Genomic DNA, 18,812 nt, shown 5'->3' with positions numbered 1-18,812 from the left:
AAGTAAAAGTGAGCATTTTAAGAAGATGGTAATGACTATTAAGAACCAATACGGATTCACTAAGAAAACAACAATTCCAAGCAAACTGATTTACTTTTATATTCAAAAGAGAGTTTAAATTTGGTAAGTCTTTCAATCAAAATACTCAGACATTCTTAGAAGATAAATTAGAGCTAGTTTATAATATGGTTAGGAAATTTTTTTAAATGGCAGAATTACCTCTTTGAGTATCTAAGTATGAACTTTGGAGTAACATAGTTTTGGGGGTTCAAATTGAAGCCCTGCAAATTATCAGCTATGCAAATTTGCAAAAGTTGCATAAACTCCTGAACCTTAAGCCCTTCAACTGTAGTGAGGGTTTAAAACTATGTCACAAAAACATCATGCTTCTTAAATGCAAAATGTACGTGAAGGGCTTTTTTACCTATTTTAAATAAGTACTCAATAAAAATGACAGGTGCAGTACTTTATCCTCATTAGCAAAGGCTGATTGATAATCTTCAACCTGAAGAGAGATTTCTGAGAGGTGTATTAGCACTTTCTTCCATACTTATTTGAAAGAAATGAAAATAATTACATTGGCAGTCTCCTTGCTATTCCTGTGGGCTCTTTTGGGAAAATGACCAGGTCTTTCTTGCTTTTGGTATCATCACTGCCAGACTCATCATAGCCATTCAGATGCCTTTTAAAGAATGGCACAAAATGAAATATGAAATTCAAGACTCTGGTTAGCAAAATCAAGATTCAAAACTGCCACAAATAATTAGAACAATGGGCCAATAAGCTCTAGTATGAATGGATAGAAAGTCAGTGATTTCCGTCCAAATCATCAGTTGCAACAAGAAGTTGCAAGAGATTTGATTAGACAGAATTTGATATAAAAAAGATTTGAAATTTTAGTTTTATAGAAGCTTAACAACTAAAAATATGATAATGATACTAACCCTTCCTCAGAGTACGTTTCCTGCCTTCGTAAAATTCTGAATTGTTATAAACATAGTCCAGAATAAGGCAGGCATCAGCACCCATTTACTTTGCATAATTAGACCACATCTCAAGCAATGCATTCAGTTCTGATGCCACATTTAGAACAGACATGGACAAACTGGAATCCATCCAATATGGTGAGAGGCCTTAAAAAGCCACCTCATATTAGAATGATTAAAGGAATGTTCACTTTGAAAAAAGAGTAGACTTAGGAGAAAATGATAGCCATTTTTCAAATATTTGTACAACTTTCATGTGGAATAGGGATTAAATTTATCCTCAAAACCTCATGAAGCTTCAGAAAAAATTCATACCAAAGAATAGACAATTTAGGAAAATATTTGTCAAAAATAAGGAAGCTCTCTGTTTAAAGTAAGGGTGAATTGTCTTAGACTTAATGTATTCTCTTCAAAGTTCTTTAATTTCAATTTATTTAGCAAATGATTACCACTCACATTTATGTGCAAATCTGTATGAAGTCTGTTTAGAAAGAAAGTCTTCAAGATTTTGCAGGTTACTTGATTTATATCATTTACAATGTTCACATCACAGTTAAAATGTACAGCTAAACATTTATTTAGCAAAAATTTATTGAATATCACCACACATCAATTTTATGCTAGATGGTGGGCAAGTTGAAGAAAAAGCAATATTATATAGAAATTCCCACTTTGGGTAGGATATTGGAGCAAACTTTGATATTTGAAAATAAATCAATCCCCCCCAAAAAAAACAATTTGCTTGATTTAAATGTCACTGAGGAACTGAGAGGCCTGAGAAAATTAATATCCCACCACTTCCAGAGTACGTTGATAAAGTGGGTAGAAACTGTATGTCAAAGACATACCATTTATACATATTGAGACCCATATTTTCTAGACTTTGTTCTGATCATGTTACACTTAAAATTTTGGCATGTTTTTAAATGCTTATTATTTCCATACCTGAATTTCATTTATGCATATGCCTATAAAGAAATATGTAGCCAATCAACTTTTTAAAAATACCACCATCAATTAAAACAACATTGAATGCCAACTAGTCTAATACACAATAAAGAATAAAAGCTTCCCTTTTCCTAAAGATGTTTACAAAGCATTTCTCCTACTATCTTTTTCTTTTAAGAAGTAAAAGAAACAACTATTTGATTTGCTATCAGAAAATTTAAGAGCAAAATGGACAGCATATATAGTGATGTTCATTTTAATTATTGGAGGAATTCCAATTTTCTTTGTCTTTTGTTTTGCAAGTGCTTGTTTTTAAAAAGGTTAAAATATAGTAGTAATTCTCTATGCTTAAAGAGGCTATATTCTTAAGGAATGAATATAAAAAAAAATCTAGTTTTGCTAAATGGTTAGTAGAAGAGGATAGTTTCTAAAGAGGAAACAAACAGAAAGCAGTAGAACTGCCTAGTCCTGCTCAGAGCAATCCAATCCTGAGTCAGCAAATAGGTATTTGCCAGTAGCAATGAGCATTGTGTACTACAATGACGGTGCTGCTTAACCCGATACTGTTCCCACACCTCTGTTAGTCGGGTCCGGTGCGTGGGTAACTCATGAAGTCACTGGGTACTTGAGCGAAATATTGAAAGCAATGAAGGTTATGAGGGTTTAGAGACAGGTGGAACTGGCTACATGCTCAAGCCACGCCCACTCTTAAAGTGTAATTGGCAATGAAATTCATGCCAATAGGACACCTGTCTGCATAGGAAATTCGTGACAAGACAGAAGGGAAGACTTCGGATCACAGCGATAGTTTTGTGACTGTGATCTCCCCACAGTCTCTTCAGGAAAGATACTCTTTTCTCACTTGTATGCCAATTGGAATTTGAAGGGAGCTTGTTAACTGATGCTCTATGTGGACCCAGAAGTACTACAGATAAGGTAAGGGCAATTATGTCTCTTGTGATCACTAGAGATTATAAGGAGAGTTCCAACTCAATCTTCCCTTTCAAATGTAGATTATTTGAGACCATCTTCTTGGCAGTGCATTTCAGGATCTTGAACTCAAAGGATAGAATTGTTTGGTGCCTGCTCTGAAAAGAGACATTTGGCCCCTGTAATAGTGTGTGCTGTTTCTGGCTAATAGGATATAGAGAAATGGGGAGATGGTGAGCTGAGGTTGAGTGCTAAGTCTTGATCTCAGAAGAATGTGTCAAAGCAGATCATCTTTCAGGGCTCTATATGAAGATGATTTTCATAGCCACCTGTACTCACTGATTTAAATTTATGAAAAGAGAATCATGACAATATCATAATTGCTCTAAGGATATATTTTCAAAGAAATTGTCACAGAAACAGTTCCTTCAGAGGAACCGAGAAACCAAAGGGAGATGGCTTTATTGTGGAAGAGCCAAGGAAAGCCTTCTTCCCTAGAAGGTAATGTTTACGGAGCTCTTTAGCAAATAGTGGTCTCCATTGCAATACTTCTCTGTTTGATGAAGATTCAAAAAGTCTTAATCAAATCTAGCAGTTATTGCTGCTTCTTTCTCTCCTAATCTCCCTGATCCTGAATTATGAGATCCTTATCCATTAAAATAAAACAGCATTTGTTAAAGCCTTTTCAAAATTAAGAACAAAACCATCAAAATAATTGTTTGCTAATATCAAATAAACATTTTTTTTAATTTGATGAATTGTTTGTAAGTGCTAATCAAGTGGGTGGAGTCATAAGAGGGGAGGAAACAAGCTAAAACAATAAATGCAATTTGTTTGCATTATTATTTGAGATAATTACAAAGCAGACATTCAAAAGCTATTTTTTAATCTTTATACAAGAAGGGGGGAAATAGGGAGGAAAGGAAAAGCAAAAGAACATGCAGCCATTGTCAGCTGCAATTTAAAACATTACCAAATTCACAATTGTCAAATATTAGCATTACCGAGAATGCCAGGGACAGAAGTGTCACATTGAATGGAGAGTGATAACTTCATAGGAAGGCAAAGCTGAGGATATGACCAGTTTGCAGTCACAGAGAAATCAGCTTTAATTAATCTGAGTGCCAGTTCTGTGTATAATTACACAGCATGAGAGTTTGCATGCAAATGCGGAAATGCTGATTGTTCAAATACTTGCACTTGCTCATTAATACATTGGGACTAAGCGGGGCTGGCAAGCAGACAGGGTGCAGCGCACACGGTGCCTGCAGGCTAATTTGTATTACACTGTAGTTAGCAAACAGATTTCAGATGTTTCTCCTTTCTTTAAATCATAAGCACAAAAATATGTGCATCATTTTTATCTGTGACATACCTTGTTTTCCTCTTGATTAAAATAAAAGTGTTTTGGGCTTTAAAAAAACTGTTGAGGGTGCACGACACATGGCAATAGCATGAATTCGACGTCAGTAACATTTATACCAGTTTTTTTTCCATTTATTTTTATTAGTTGGGGGCTAATTACTTTACAATATTGTAGTGGTTTTTGTCATACATTGACATGAATCGGCCATGGATTTACATGTATTCCCCATCCCGATCCCCCCTCCCACCTCCCTCTCTACCCACTCCCTCTGAGTCTTCCCAGTGCACCAGGCCTGAGCACTTGTCTCATGCATCCAACCTGGGCTGGTGATCTGTTTCACCCTAGATAATATACATGTTTCTATGCTGTTCTCTCGAAACACCCCACCCTCGCCTTCTCCCACAGAGTCCAAAAGTCTGTACATTTATACCAGTTATAGGGTATTTCTATTTGACGTTTTATGCAGTTATCCAAAATGCCGTTTTTCGTAATTGGCGAGACTATACTCTGCCACCGCTGCTGCTAAATCATGTCAGTTGTGTCCAACTCTGTGTGACCCTGTGTGACTCTGATGGCAGCCCGCCAGGCTCCCGTCCCTGGGATTCTCCAGGCAAGAATACTGGAGTGGACTGCCATTTCCTTCTCCAGAGACTATACTCAGAAAAGGTAAATTATATATCAATTCCAAAGAGGAATAAAGCAATGGACACAGTTGAATTACCTATTTGTTTATCAAATCTAGTATCTTGTGTCTAGCATCATTGATCAGAGGTTTCAGGAGAAGAATTGATTAATTTGAAAAAGCACCTGATCCTAAAATGTACTGACATGAGGTTTTCCATTCCGACCCCTGAACCTCTTAGCAGAGATCAGTTTCAACCAAGTTCCCAGCTTCTTTGACAATACCCTAGGGAAAACATCTTCCTTAATCACAACCAGAAGAAAATATCTGATACTTTCTTCAGAAAACGGTACAAAAATATAAGGAATTTACCAAGTCCCCCAAATTTGCTACTGCTACCAATGCTACTAGTTCCTTGCCAATGTATTTGATACATTTTTATACATTTCAATTCTACAAATATTTATCAAGCTCCTATTTTTGTTAGATACTGCAAAGCACAGGATATACTATGGTAAGCAAGATAGACAACAGACCCTGCATTTGCCATCTCCTTTCTCAGGAGTTGCATGCAGGAACCTAATTCAGTTTCTCTGGGAAATACATGCTATTAGCAATGATCATCTTGTAAAAACCCACATTGTAGAAACTTGAATCTGTGGCCTTCCACACACGCAGTTCTTCTACCTTATTTGGGAGACTAATTCCTTCTCTGAGGTCTCTTCAACCCCATTCTTGTGTAAGATGAAAGGAGCTGCTTCTAGCCCCAGGTCTGAATGGAAGCTATAAAGGATATGTGAAACAGTCTATCAAGCAAGCTCCAAAGTTTTATAAGAACAGATTGAAGAGGAAGACTGTCAATACTCTTCTCTAAAAGCCTATAACCTGTACTTTCCCAAAAAGGAAATCTGGACACATCTTATAGAAGATATAGGACAGACACTTCACACCATTTGTCTGAACAACAGTGTTTTCAATCAGTTCAGGAACAAGGACTAGAAAGAATGAGCTTTCCATCCTAAAATGTCTGTTCAAATATTCTACTGCCAAAGGCTTCCTACAGGTATGGGATATGTCTATGTACAAACAGGAAAGTGACGGTGAAAACACTCATACATACCACCTAGTCTCCCACTTCATTCTCGGAATGGTCATAACCCTCTCACCCTACATATGAAAAATATGCAAGAAGGAAGGAGAAAATCCAGATGGTGAAAAGAACTTAAGGGTATCTTCCTGACGTAAGAACCCAGTAACGTGGAAAGACTGGTTTCCACAAGCTATGAATTCCAAGTAGCCTGAGCTCAAACAATTTTTCCTTTTGGTTCAGTCATAATTGGACACCCATGATCAGAAGACACAAACAAAAATGAAACAAAAATAAATTCCCCAAATATGTATGTATTAAGAAAATTCCACTTGCCTGGTATCAAAATACTTTTAAAACATTTTATATGCAGATATACTAGTGACTTTACCAGGAGAGCAAAAAGTCAGAAGAATTTACCTATAGGAAGCAACTTCCAGTGTGAGGTTGTGGTGACATATATGAAATGACGCATATTCAGAGATGATGCAAATAATGTCATGAAACAATTACAGGTAGGGAGCAAAGAGAAGTGTCTAGAGAAGAAATAAGAGGATTTCATCTGGAGAGAGAGAGTGTTCAGGAAACATGAGGAAACTCTAGCCACAGACTTGAAGAAAGCCTGTAACCCAGTGTAGAAGCCCAACACACCATGCTGATTCAGAATAGACAGGTGTGCTAATTGTTGCAGAGTGAAACTCATAGGCTGACACGCAGCTAATGATTCAGCAGTAGTTAGGTCAACAAGAACCGTCTCCACAGATTTGTGGGTGCTGGGTGCATATTTCAAGGGAATGAGAAGAATGAAAGTGAGAATAATTGGAAATAGGAAATGTGTGGAATCTCTATTCATAAAGTGAAGGGGAGGGGATGTCCCTGGCGGTCCACTGGTTAAGAATCTGCCTTCCAATGCAGGGGACTCGGGTTTGATCCCTGGTCAGGGAACTAATATCCCACATGCCTTAGGGCAACTATGCTCTCTGCTCTCACACCACAAAATACTGAGCCTGAATGCCGCAACTAAGACCCAACACAGCCAAACAATTTCTTTTTTTTTTTTTTTTTTTTTTTAAGTGAAGGGGAAGAAGTGAAGCAACAGTGGAGACTTAACCATGTGTTTGTAGGAGAGAAAATAACTAGTGTAACAGGAGCAGTCAGGGTTAAAGGGGAAGTGTGTCATTAATGGAGCAGGAGTTGGGGAGAGTACAGGTAGCTGTGCTAGCTTTAGAGATTTTAAAACATATTACTCAAAGAAAGAAGAGGAAAAGACAGTGGTGACAGAGAAAATCTGAGGGAGAAGTGAGGAAAGTCATGAGAATATGTGTCGAAAGCCCGTGATGTAGGGAGGATGTTGGTGAAACCATTCCCTGAGAGACTATAGGAAAGGGTGGTCATGACATGGACTAGAAATTACTTTCTTTTACTAAACAAAGGTAGAGCAAATATAATTTACAATTTTAGATAGATAAATGAGGGACAATGGAGAAACAGAAAATTGTCACTATAAAAAATTCACTTAGACATTAACTGGTGCCAAGGTAAAGTGAGCAATGGGACTCAACTCATAATTATGAAACAGTCTATAAGTTTGCATTCTTCAATATCAGTACACCTGAAGTAGTTCTTTATGGTTTAGCATCCTGGCATTCTCCACTGAGAAAGAAACTGTGGGGAGATAATCAATGCACAGAAGAGCTTCAGTTCAGTTCAGTCGCTCAGTCATGTCTGACTCTTTGCAACCACATGGACTGCAGCACACCAGGGCTCCCTGTCCATCACCAACTCCTGGAGTTTACTCAAATTCATGTCCATTGAGTGGGTGATGCCATCCAACCATCTCATCCTCTGTTGTCCCCTTCTCCTCCAGCCTTCAATCTTTCCCAGCATCAGGGACTTTTCAAATGAATCAGTTCTTCACATCAGGTGGGCACAGTATTGAAGCTTCAGCTTCAGCATCAGTCCTTCCAATGCATATTCAGGTCTGATTTTCTTTAAGATATACTGGTTGGATCTCCTTGCAGTTCAAGGGGCTCTCAAGAGTCTTCTCCAACATCACAGTTCAAAAGCATCAATTCATCAGTGCTCAGCTTTCTTATTAGTCCAACTCTCACATCCATACATGATTACTGGAAAAAACATAGCTTAGACTAGATGGACCTTTGTCGGCAAAGTCATGTCTCTGCTTTTTAATATGCTGTATAGGTTGGTCGTAACTTTTCTTCCAAGGAGTAGGTGTCTTTTAATTTCATGACTGCAGTCATCATCTGCAGTGATTTTGGAGCCCAAAAAAATAGTGCCTGTCACTGTTTCCATTGTTTCCCCATCTATTTGCCATGAAGTGATGGGACCAGATGACACAATCTTAGTTTTCTGAATGTTGAGTTTTAAGTCAACATTTTCATCTCCTCTTTCACTTTCATCAAGAGGCTCTTTACTTCTTCACTTTCTGCCATAAGGGTGGTGGCATCTGCATATCTGAGGTCATTGATATTTCTCCTGGCAATCTTGATTCCAGCTGTGCTTCATCCAGCCCAGCATTTCTCATGATATACTATGCATATTAGTTAAATAAGCAGAGTGACAATATACAGCCTTGCTGTACTCCTTTCCTGATTTGGAAGCAGTCTGTTGTTCCATGTCCAGTTCTAACTGTTGCTTCCTGCCCTGCACACAGATTTCTCAAGAGGCAGGTCAGGTGGTCTGGTATTCATCTCTTTCAGAATTTTCCATAATTGTTGTGATCCACACAGTCAAAGGCTTTGGCATAGTCAATAAAGCGGAAGTAGATGTTTTTTTGGAACTCTCTTGCTTTTTCAATGATCCAACAGATGTTGGCAATATGATCTCTGGCTCCTCTGCCTTTTTCAAAACCAGCTTGGACATCTGGAAGTTCATGGTTCACATACTGTTGAAGCCTGGCTTGGAGAGTCTTGAGCATTACTTTGCTAGTGTGTGAGATGAGTGCAATTGTGCAATAGTTTGAGCATTCTTTGGCATTGCCTTTCTTTGGGATTGGAATGAAAACTGATCTTTTCCAGTCCTGTGGCCACTGCTGAGTTTTCCACATTTGCTGGCATACTGAGTGCAGCACTTTCACAGCATCATCTTTCAGGCTTTGAAATAACTCAACTGGAATTCCATCACCTCCACTAGCTTTGTTCGTAGTGATGCTTCCTAAGGCCCACTTGACTTCACATTCCAGGATGTCTGGCTCTAGGTGAGTGATCACACCATCGTGATTATCTGGGTCGTGGAGATCTTTTTTGTACAGTTCTTCTGTGTATTCTTGCCACCTCTTCTTAATATCTTCTTCTTCTGTTAGGTCCATACCATTTCTGTCCTTTATTGTGCCCATCTTTACATGAAATGTTCTCTTGGTATCTCTAATTTTCTTGAAGAGATCTCTAATCTTTCCCATTCTATTGTTTTCCTTTATTTCTTTGCACTGTTGGCTGAGGAAGGCTTTCTTATCTCTCCTTGCTATTCTTTGGAACTCTTCATTCAAATGGGTATATCTTTCTTTTTCTCCTTTGCCTTTCACTTCTCTTCTTTTCTCAGCTATTTGTAAGGCCTCCTCAGACAACCATTTTGCCTTTTTGCATTTCTTTTTCTTGTGGATGGTCTTGATCCCTGACTCCTTTAAAATGTCACAAACCTCTGTCAATAGTTCTTCAGGCACTCTTTATCAGATCTAATCCCTTGACTCTATTTCTCACTTCCACTGTATAATCATAAGGGATTTGATTTATGTCATACCTGAATGGTCTAGTGATTTTCCCTACCTTCTTCAATTTAAGTCTGAATTTGGCAATAAGCCTTTAGGTAAAACCATCCCTGTAGGTTCCTCCTTCCTCTGCTCACCTGTGGCCATACTGGTGACAGAAAATGTTATTTATTCAACAGAGGAGAAAGCTGTATAGAGCTGCCTAGGTTTCTTTGTCACAGTACTTTCCCCTACATAACCCAGATTCCTGTTGGCTCATAATCCTGGTTTAGGCACCAAAAGCAAGGCAGCATTTCCTGAAAACCAATGTTAAGTACAATACCCGTGTATCACTTGGCAAAGAAAGAGAAGGTCCCAAAGGCCTAAATCTTTGCATATTATGTCTGAAATTACAATTAGCACTTTACAACAGATGTATTCGTGGATTTACCTGGCTATTTCAGCTTTCCTGCTGGAAGACAGGTGGACTTCAGTCACTATGTGGCTGCCAGTGGACACAGGGCAAGCCCTGGAAGCCACAGGTCTGGGTGTGGTATAACAGGGACATTGTGCGTTCTGAGATTCCTAAAGAGATCAGTGATTGTAGTATATGGATGTCAGAACCCCCAAAGACCAGGTAACACTCAGTAGGCAAAGGACAACACAAAGATTGTCAAAACACTTCCAGTCTGCCACTTGCTCCCAGTTGCTTCTCTAATGTCCTTTTTGCTTGGGCCTCTTTCCCTGCTTTTTGCTTATCCTCCTCACAAACTTTTCCAGGTCCCAAATCTAAAGATCCTGTTGACCAAGTAAAAGAGTTTGTAGCATGTAAAAATAGGAAACATAGAAGGTTTTTAAACAAAGCAATAATATTCAAGGCAACTCAAAATCAAAGATTTCTTGAGGGTCTACTTTATGTCAATCACTTCAGTATCCATAGGGGATTTGAGGATAAAAATGTGAAGTGCTTTGGATTCCATGGTGGCTCAACTGGTAAATAATCTACCTGCAATGCAGGAGATCTAGGTTTGATCCCTGGATCAGGAAGATCCCCTGGTAAAGGGAACGACAACCCACTCTAATACTCTTGCCTATAGAATCCCATGGACAGAGGAGCCTGGTGGGCTACAGTCCATAGGGTCTCAAAGAATTGGACATGACTGAGTGACTAAGCATGTATGAATGTGCAATGCTTTATTTATGGAGGTCATCTTTAAGTAGGAACACAAACCTGTTAGCCTAGAATACTTGATGATATAGAGGCACCAATACAAGAGATATTTCTTCTGTAGGAAAAGAAAGCAAAGCAAGTGGTTGAAGCCAATGAATTTAGCTGTGGAAATGCACATAAACATGAGCAAACTCTGTTTTAAAGAGATTTTTCTGGCAGCAACATATAAACTGGATGCAGAAAAGCCTAAAGAACATTTAGGAGACTGTTGAGATAGTGTATAGACGAGAGAGGATGGAGAAGCAGATAAAGAAGGCAGAGATATCTCAGAGGAAGTACTGGCAGGGATTCGCAATTATTGTGGAAAATGGAAAATTCTTGTATTTGACTTTGAGATTTCAAAACTTGGTGATGATGTTTTAAAAATAGGAAGCATTAGGAGGAAATGAAATTTGAGAAGGAAGACATTGAATTCAATCTGGACCTAATAAGCTTTTTGAGATCCCAGAGCCTATCATTGTAGAAAAGAGAAGCGTGTAGGCAGAAATCTGTATCCAGCACTCTGAAATGACAGGTCTCAGAGAAATGTGTGAGGGTCATTTATAGGAAAGGCCCAAAGAGTATATGAAATTGTCAAGGAAGAGAAAATAAGAAGAGAGGAGGGCTGAGGAACAAACTTTTAAATCACATATATGAAGAGTGTGAAAAGGAAGGAGACAATATTTGTAGTCACACAGTTAAGAAACTGGGAATGTCCACAAAGAGAAAGGGTGGAGAGGTCTGGAAAAAGGGCTGGTCAGGAGACAAGGAGGAGACACAGACAAGGAAGATGAATTATGAGAATGCTGGATGTCACAATTAATTAGTCATTGATGACCTTCAGGAGAGAGGTTTCATTAGAATGATGGGAAAAGAAATCATGTTACTAGGTGATAAGTTTTTATCAAATATCTCCAGTGTATTTGAATATTGGAACTAAAGCAACACATTAAGCTTTCTAGGAGTTTACCCTTAGATTAGAAAAAGAGATGATAAGGAAGAATGATTACTTCAAGAGTGAAACAAGTGGTACCAGTTCAACCTGGTTTGCTGCATCATTTTACCGAACCAGAGACCTGTTGTAATTCTGGTTTCTCTCAAGCTCTTACTTCATGTTGTCAAGTGAAGGTGGGTGGCAGTTAATGGGAAAAAGTTAATGATGTTCAAAGATGACTAAGCCTGTAAAAGACAGTTGGGCTCTTCCTACAATTCATAATTAGGAATTAAAAGAATTTCCCCCAAGAAAGTCATCTCCACTCCACCCACTATCCCTGGCCTATATCATCTTTTGACCAGTTTTCCCTCATGGTCATGTGTGAAAATGTCCTATCTTACATGGCAAGCCCATTTGAAACGATCCTGATAACCCTTCCTTCATGTAAGATATGTTCTTCAGCTACTGGTGATTTCTAAAGGCTACAGAATTCTCAGAAGAGCTTTGTTATTCTTGTAGCAAATTCAGTAAAGTCAGTCTCCCTATCTAATTACGCTTAGCATAAGAAATAGGCTAATCTAGAAAAACCCAAATGAATGTACATTTTTCCTTGGCTTTTGTTTTGATGTATCCACATGTTGTAGTGTTCCATGTCTGGACCCAAAGAAATCTGATAATAAGTAGTGCCATACTACCACTGAGTAGAAAATTATTTTTTGCCCTAATTGATTGCTTTTTTAAAATAAGTCCCACACAAATCCTCCCCAACTACATGCTGATGCCTAAGTTGCATACGAGGTGCAGTATCTAGATTGTTAGCAGAAAATATAATTGTATGTTTACCTAACAGGTAATCTCTGTGTTACCAAAGAGTTATGTCTGAGGAATATGAATTATGTGTATACTGTATTAACATTATATATATAATATATGTATTTATATTATATATATATATATTATTTGTATACTGTATTAACTGTAGCATTAAATTGTACATGGTTTGTGTTCTTCTTTTAAAAGTGCAAGTAGATACTTGATGTGTCTAGGATTTTTCCATATTTGTTTTTATTTGGAAGAATATCTCTGCCTCTTTTATAATTCTGCAGAATTTTTATTCATTGAAGTATGTATCTGTATATATAAATGCACATGCGCACATGCTCATACTTCACTCTCTCTCTCTCTTCTTCTCTCACTCTCTCAAACACTCAGGGAGGCACCTTCATAAACTTGCCCTGCATGGTTGTTGGTTTATCTGTCAAAGAAATTCATTACTAAGAGAATGCCTTGCTTTATGTGCTTACTAAATTTTTAAAAAATGTTTTTCATTATATTTATGCAAACGTAACTTGGCTAGTTCATAATTTACCAAATGCAAGCATTTGTCAAGGTTATTTCCAATCACTCAGAAAAATGTGCCTTTGTGTATTTTGATTATTTAAAGCAATTTTGTTTCCATTATGCGTATGTGCAGCCAGAACAGCATGACTGTCTTGACTGAGGAAGTGGGAATGCTCTTAATTTTCATATGTGCATCTGCAGAAGAGCTTTTGATTGTTTAACCACTGCACAGATAGTGATGTGGCCATAAATGTTTTTGCACACATTTATTTTTCTTGGCACCTCAGAAGAGAAGGGTAATATAAAAAATTACATATGCTGCTATTTGCATTTAAAAGTATATATACTCAACTGTAAGCTGAGGAAATGTTTAATATTTTGAAGCATGGAAATTAGGACACACTCAGAAATCTCTGTCTTGTGATCACATCTTATTTATATATTAACAAAACATCTGGATTTTTTTCCCTTTGGGCTGTGGGCTGAATTTTTTCCCTTGTGCAAACTTAATACCAAACTCTGAAGTTATCAGGGATCAAATAGTGTCATTCAAATTTGCTTACCTTGCCTTGAAGCAAACCAACTTATTTGCTCATTAGATGAGTCTACTACTTTTGGAGGAGGCAGGAAAGGGAAATAAGAGCAATTCAAGGCATTAAAGACCACTCTCCTGAATATGGGGTCACCATATAACTGTGGAACCAAGTTTCATTTAGTTTTTATGGGCTACTAGATTTCATTTAATCTAAAATGCTATCAATAATAAGATGTATCAACATTTTCTATCCTACAAAGAAAATGCAAAACTCTGCCAATGAAACTATGATGTTTCATTATTTAAACAGTCTATCCCAATGTCAAGCAATGTTAAAATAAGGGAGAAATTGCAATTTACAGTGAATAAAGTAGTGTACATAGAATAATTATAAAGGTTTAGCTCTTGGAGATAGTATGTTAACTACATCAACACAACTCAAAAGTGCTCTTTCCCTGGCAAAAGAAGATTTATTATCTCTTTCATTCAGTTAGACTAAAAAAAATGTACTATGTATTTCAAACTGTTTCTACATTTTCTCATTCATGGAGTTGTCAAGAGGGTATTCTCTCCTTTAAGACACTGACTTTATTATTTTTAGTTTTATTAGAGTATAATTGTCAAAACTGCAAAATATTTAAAGTGTGCAATGTGATGACTTGATACACATATACATTGTGAAATGATTCCTCTCATCAAATCAATACACTGTCACCTCACATATGTACATTTCTTTGTTTGTTTGTTTCGGTGAGGGCAGAGTTGACTTTGTGTTGAAAGAAACAAAACAGTGGTACAAAAAATAAAAAGACTGTTTTAGAATTTTAGGCTTTAGAAAATTTTTTTAAAAACTTCTGACTTGATTCTTGTTTCTGTGAGACTTTAGGTTATAAATTAATCTAGCTGAGATTGCTTCCCAGTTACTCTGTCCCCTCAAGGCTGTTTTCTACCCATCTAAACTCCCCTATATACTGCTCCAGGACCAGCAAGCATTCGAACTTTTGTTACAGGAAACTGAAACAGTGGTGGGTCCTAAATATTCCTTAAAACACTATGATAAAGCAATATAAGTGAAGTCACTCAGTCATGTCAGACTCTTTGCGACCCATGGACTGGAGCCTACCAGACTCCTCCATCCATGGAATTTTCCAGGCAAGAATACTGGAGTGGGTTGCCATTTCCTTCTCCAGGGGATCTTCCCAAACCAGGGATCAAACCTGGGTCTCCCGCATTGCAGGCAGACGCTTTACCTTCTGAGCCACCTGACAAGCTAAAACGCAATATAAGAAACATCCAATCATTACTTGTAAAAAAATCTTCAGAAGATATTAAAACTATCTTGTCCCAAACACACTGTTGTAAAATCCATAATGTGATAATCAACCAAGTAAATTCTTGGGTTTCACTGTCACAGAATGGGCTTTAGGAGAAATGACCTATTTCTCTGTCTACTTCCTTACCACCAACACCTAACCCAGTGCCTGGCAAGTAGTATTTTCCCAATAGATGTTTCTTGAGTGACTTAATTAAGTGATTAATTATGAACAAAATGTCCCTTTCCTTACCTCACTTGTGGAGATAGGCAGTATGAGGCAAGAAATAATGGTAGGGGGAAAATTTTAATGGATTCCTACATATTGAATATAAAGATAGTTTCTATTGTAGGGTAGGATGCTTCTGGCAGTATGGGCACTATTCAGTTATTCATCACCAACCCATCTAGTAAATAAACATGTACAAAACAGCCATTGAATACCAGGGATTCTGGATACAAAGCTGAGTGGTGTTACCCTCTAGAGCAGTGGTTCTTAAACTATTTTGTCTCAGGACTCTGTTCTACTTTCAAATATTATTGAAGATTCCCCAAAGTGTTTGTTTATGTTAATTATATCTCTCAATATTTATCACATTAGAATTAAAATGCAAAAATGTTAAATATTTATTCAACTAAAAATAGTGGTAATCCCTAGAGATTTAAAGCTTAAGGGAGCAGATAGATAAATGAAAATGAATTTTCTGCAGTTTGTAATAAGTATAGTGATAGAGGAAAGCATAGAATCTTTTAGGAATATTTCCCAAAAGAGGATAAATGTGAGTGGGACCCCAAAGGACACCTAGTGTTTGTTGTTTAGTTGCTAAGTCGTGTCTGACTTTTTTCCACCCCATGGGCTGTCCATGGGATTTTCCAGGCAAGAATACTGGGGTGGGTTGCCATTTCCTTCTCCAGGATATATTCCCAACCCAGGAATCAAACCTGTGGCTCCTGCTACATCTCTAGCATTGCAGGTAGTTCTTTACTCCTGAGCCACTGAGGAAGCCCCAAGGACACCTAAGTGTCAGCTAAATAAAGAATGAAGCCTTTAGCTGATAGAATCCGGTGCCTTGGAATATTATTTCTGTTTTCATTTTATTAATGGTCTTTCTAAAGTCTAAAATGATCTCAAGCATATGGTTTTTATATGGCAATTGGATTCCAAGAAGCATGTATGTCCAGTCAAGTAAGGTCATTAATAAGCTATTATTACTAAGGTTGAGTTACCATGGGAATTTGAAAGAAAGAACCTGGATAGTAGTATGATATTCTGTGTTGGATTGCACAGACATTTTTATGTGGTGAGCCAGATGTCATCTATTTTATGTGCCTTTGGGCTCTGTGTCCCAATAGAAATAAATTTAAATCGGTCCTCATCAATGTGACCTGGCTAGATATCACTAATCATTTTAACTAACACTAAAGAATGTAAAATAACTGACATGGATTGAATTCCTAATATGTGACTTTGTGGACTTATAGACATTATTTCATTTAATTATCAAACAATTTGACGGATATTTATAGTATACCAATTTTTAAGACCAGGAGACAGAGGTTCAGAGAAATTAAGTAATATGCCAAAGGCCACAAAGTACAGAACTGACTTCCGAACCAGATGTAATTAACTGAAAAACCTCTGCTCTTTCTCATACTGGGATACATGTAACCTGGAAGCAGACAGAGGTGGATCAGAAGGAAGATAAGCCCCAGAGCACATACTGCACATTGCCCTAAAGCACAGGTTTACCTTGGTTGAGAATTCTTAAGATATTTAAAAATTCAAAACAAAAACAAACATATAATGAAATAAAAGGGAAGCTACTTGAATTTTTAAGAATCAAATGTAGACTTTAAAGGAATTTCCTCTTAGGAGGGGAGAATCTGGGATTTTCCCAGATTGTCCAAGAGTCAGAGTTCTTACTCCTCTGCCTTGAGGGGACTTTTAAGATCCATTCTGAAACATTCATTCTTATCACAAACAGAAGAATGTTTTTTCCAGTAACCAGACCAAAACACTGTCCAGGTAATGTTCAAAGCAGTCTCAGTCCAAACATGCTAGTAAAGTGCTCATATTTCCTGAGCTATGAGTACAAGTCAAATTTCTAAACATCTTCCATATATATGACATCAGTGAGTACCAGAAAAAAGATAAAGTTAGAAGGAGAGAAGCAATTAACTTTACTAAACAACTACTAATGGAAGATGATAATGATGATTATGAGAATGAGTATGATGAAAAGAATATTTTTTACATATCTACCACGTGCTAAGCACTATGCTAGAATTCATCTTAACTAAACTGTGCAACAATCTTATACAGAGATCTTATTATCCCCATTTGTGTATGTACCCAGACATAATACTATTGCATTCATGTTATCCCAACAAGTCTACAAGTTATTATTATTATCCATATGCTGCCGACAACAAAATTGGTCTCAGAGTGAATAAGTAATTGCCCAAGTTTACATAGTAGGTAAATGATGGAAATATGCGCAGACCCCATGGGCTTGTCTCCAAAGCCTTAGATTTTTTTCATGCCAGGCTGCCTTGATATTAGGTAGAAGACATTATATGGTTTTTGTCTATACTTGGATACCTTTGGGAGAAAAAGGGATACTATTATCAATTGTGCTAAAGCAAGAGACATAAATTGAGATTATCCCCAGACAACAAGAAATAAAAGGTTACCTTATTATTAAAGATTGGGGCTATCTGGTATCAAACTTTCCTAAGAATAAATGCATTTAAATATTTTTGCTTAAAAATATTTACTAATCATTTTACCTTATGCAATTTTTATATTTTACAGAAAAAACAACTTTTTTGTATATTTAATACTTGAGAAATAATTTTTGCTTAGAAAATGTACAAGGAGAGAGTCGAGTACAAATATGCATCTTTTAAATACATTTTTATACACAATGAAACAGTCAGGCATAAAACTCTAAAGGGGATAAAGAAGATTTAGAAAACTTGGATTCGGTATTAGACGTTAATGAATGTGGCACTTGCTGTGTTCTGGATGGTATAACTTACTGACTGAGGGGAGAAAATTCTGAGAAGTGTGTTGCGTACTTGAATATTTTCCTATTTCATAAATAATCCTGTAGCAATAACTTGAGATGGTTTTATATAATTGTGGCAGGTAGCTACTCCACCTTGATCCAAGTACAGGTTTGGGCATGTTTTTTTTTTTTTTTTTCTTTTATAGTTGCTTCTACTCCAATGTATCATAGGTGCAAGTCTTAATTTCTTTCCAGTAAAAGAAGAATAGCTTATAATTTCTTTTGTTTCTTTTTCTTTGATCCAAGGGTTCTCCCCTCCCAGTTTTTAACCTGCTTTGTTCAGTCTTTTATATTCTGCTCTCATTTTTTTTTTCCTCCTCAGTAGATTTACATAAAGTTAAGTGACTTAAGATGTTTGTAGTATTATTTTGGGGTTTTTCTGCTTCTTGCTTTGGCTACTCCTGATCATATCCAGATTTATTTTCTAAAGGAAGCTATTCTAGTAAAATATTTCTTTTTTGTTAGTAAAATAAGAACTATCAACTTTCTACCAAACAGGCCACTCAAAAGTACAGATTTGTTCACAAATAGATGAATTTTTCTTTTTTTTAATTCTAAAAGCATATAGTACATATATTCTTGAATGATAAAATATGCACTAGCAGTGAACAAACATTTTATCCAGACATTAAGTCTAAACAAGAGAAAAAGCAACAGCTCAAAAGTACATTTTACCACTATGAGATTTTGCTCCCTCTGTGTGTATATTTTGTACATTTTTGTGCTTAAAGTCCCCTTTTAGTCTTTTAAATCATCCTCATGAATCT

The 18,812-nt window shown here is 36.9% G+C and overlaps 1 protein-coding gene across 1 annotated transcript in view; it reads left to right on the top strand.

Annotated features, from left to right (window-relative positions):
- Positions 1-2,672: 2,672 nt before the first annotated feature.
- The window catches only part of ADGRL2 (adhesion G protein-coupled receptor L2), a 295,989-nt gene continuing 279,849 nt past the window's right edge, over positions 2,673-18,812 (top strand). Inside the window, exon 1 of the mRNA XM_043877657.1 lies at positions 2,673-2,870. The gene's annotated coding sequence lies outside the window, so the exon portion shown is untranslated. The remainder of the gene's footprint in view (positions 2,871-18,812) is intronic.

This window comes from Cervus elaphus, chromosome 20, assembly GCF_910594005.1.
Source record: "Cervus elaphus chromosome 20, mCerEla1.1, whole genome shotgun sequence".
Taxonomy (NCBI): Eukaryota; Metazoa; Chordata; class Mammalia; order Artiodactyla; family Cervidae; genus Cervus; species Cervus elaphus.
The sequence above is the reverse complement of the archived record's forward strand: the minus strand, read 5'-3'. Positions and strand labels throughout refer to the sequence as shown.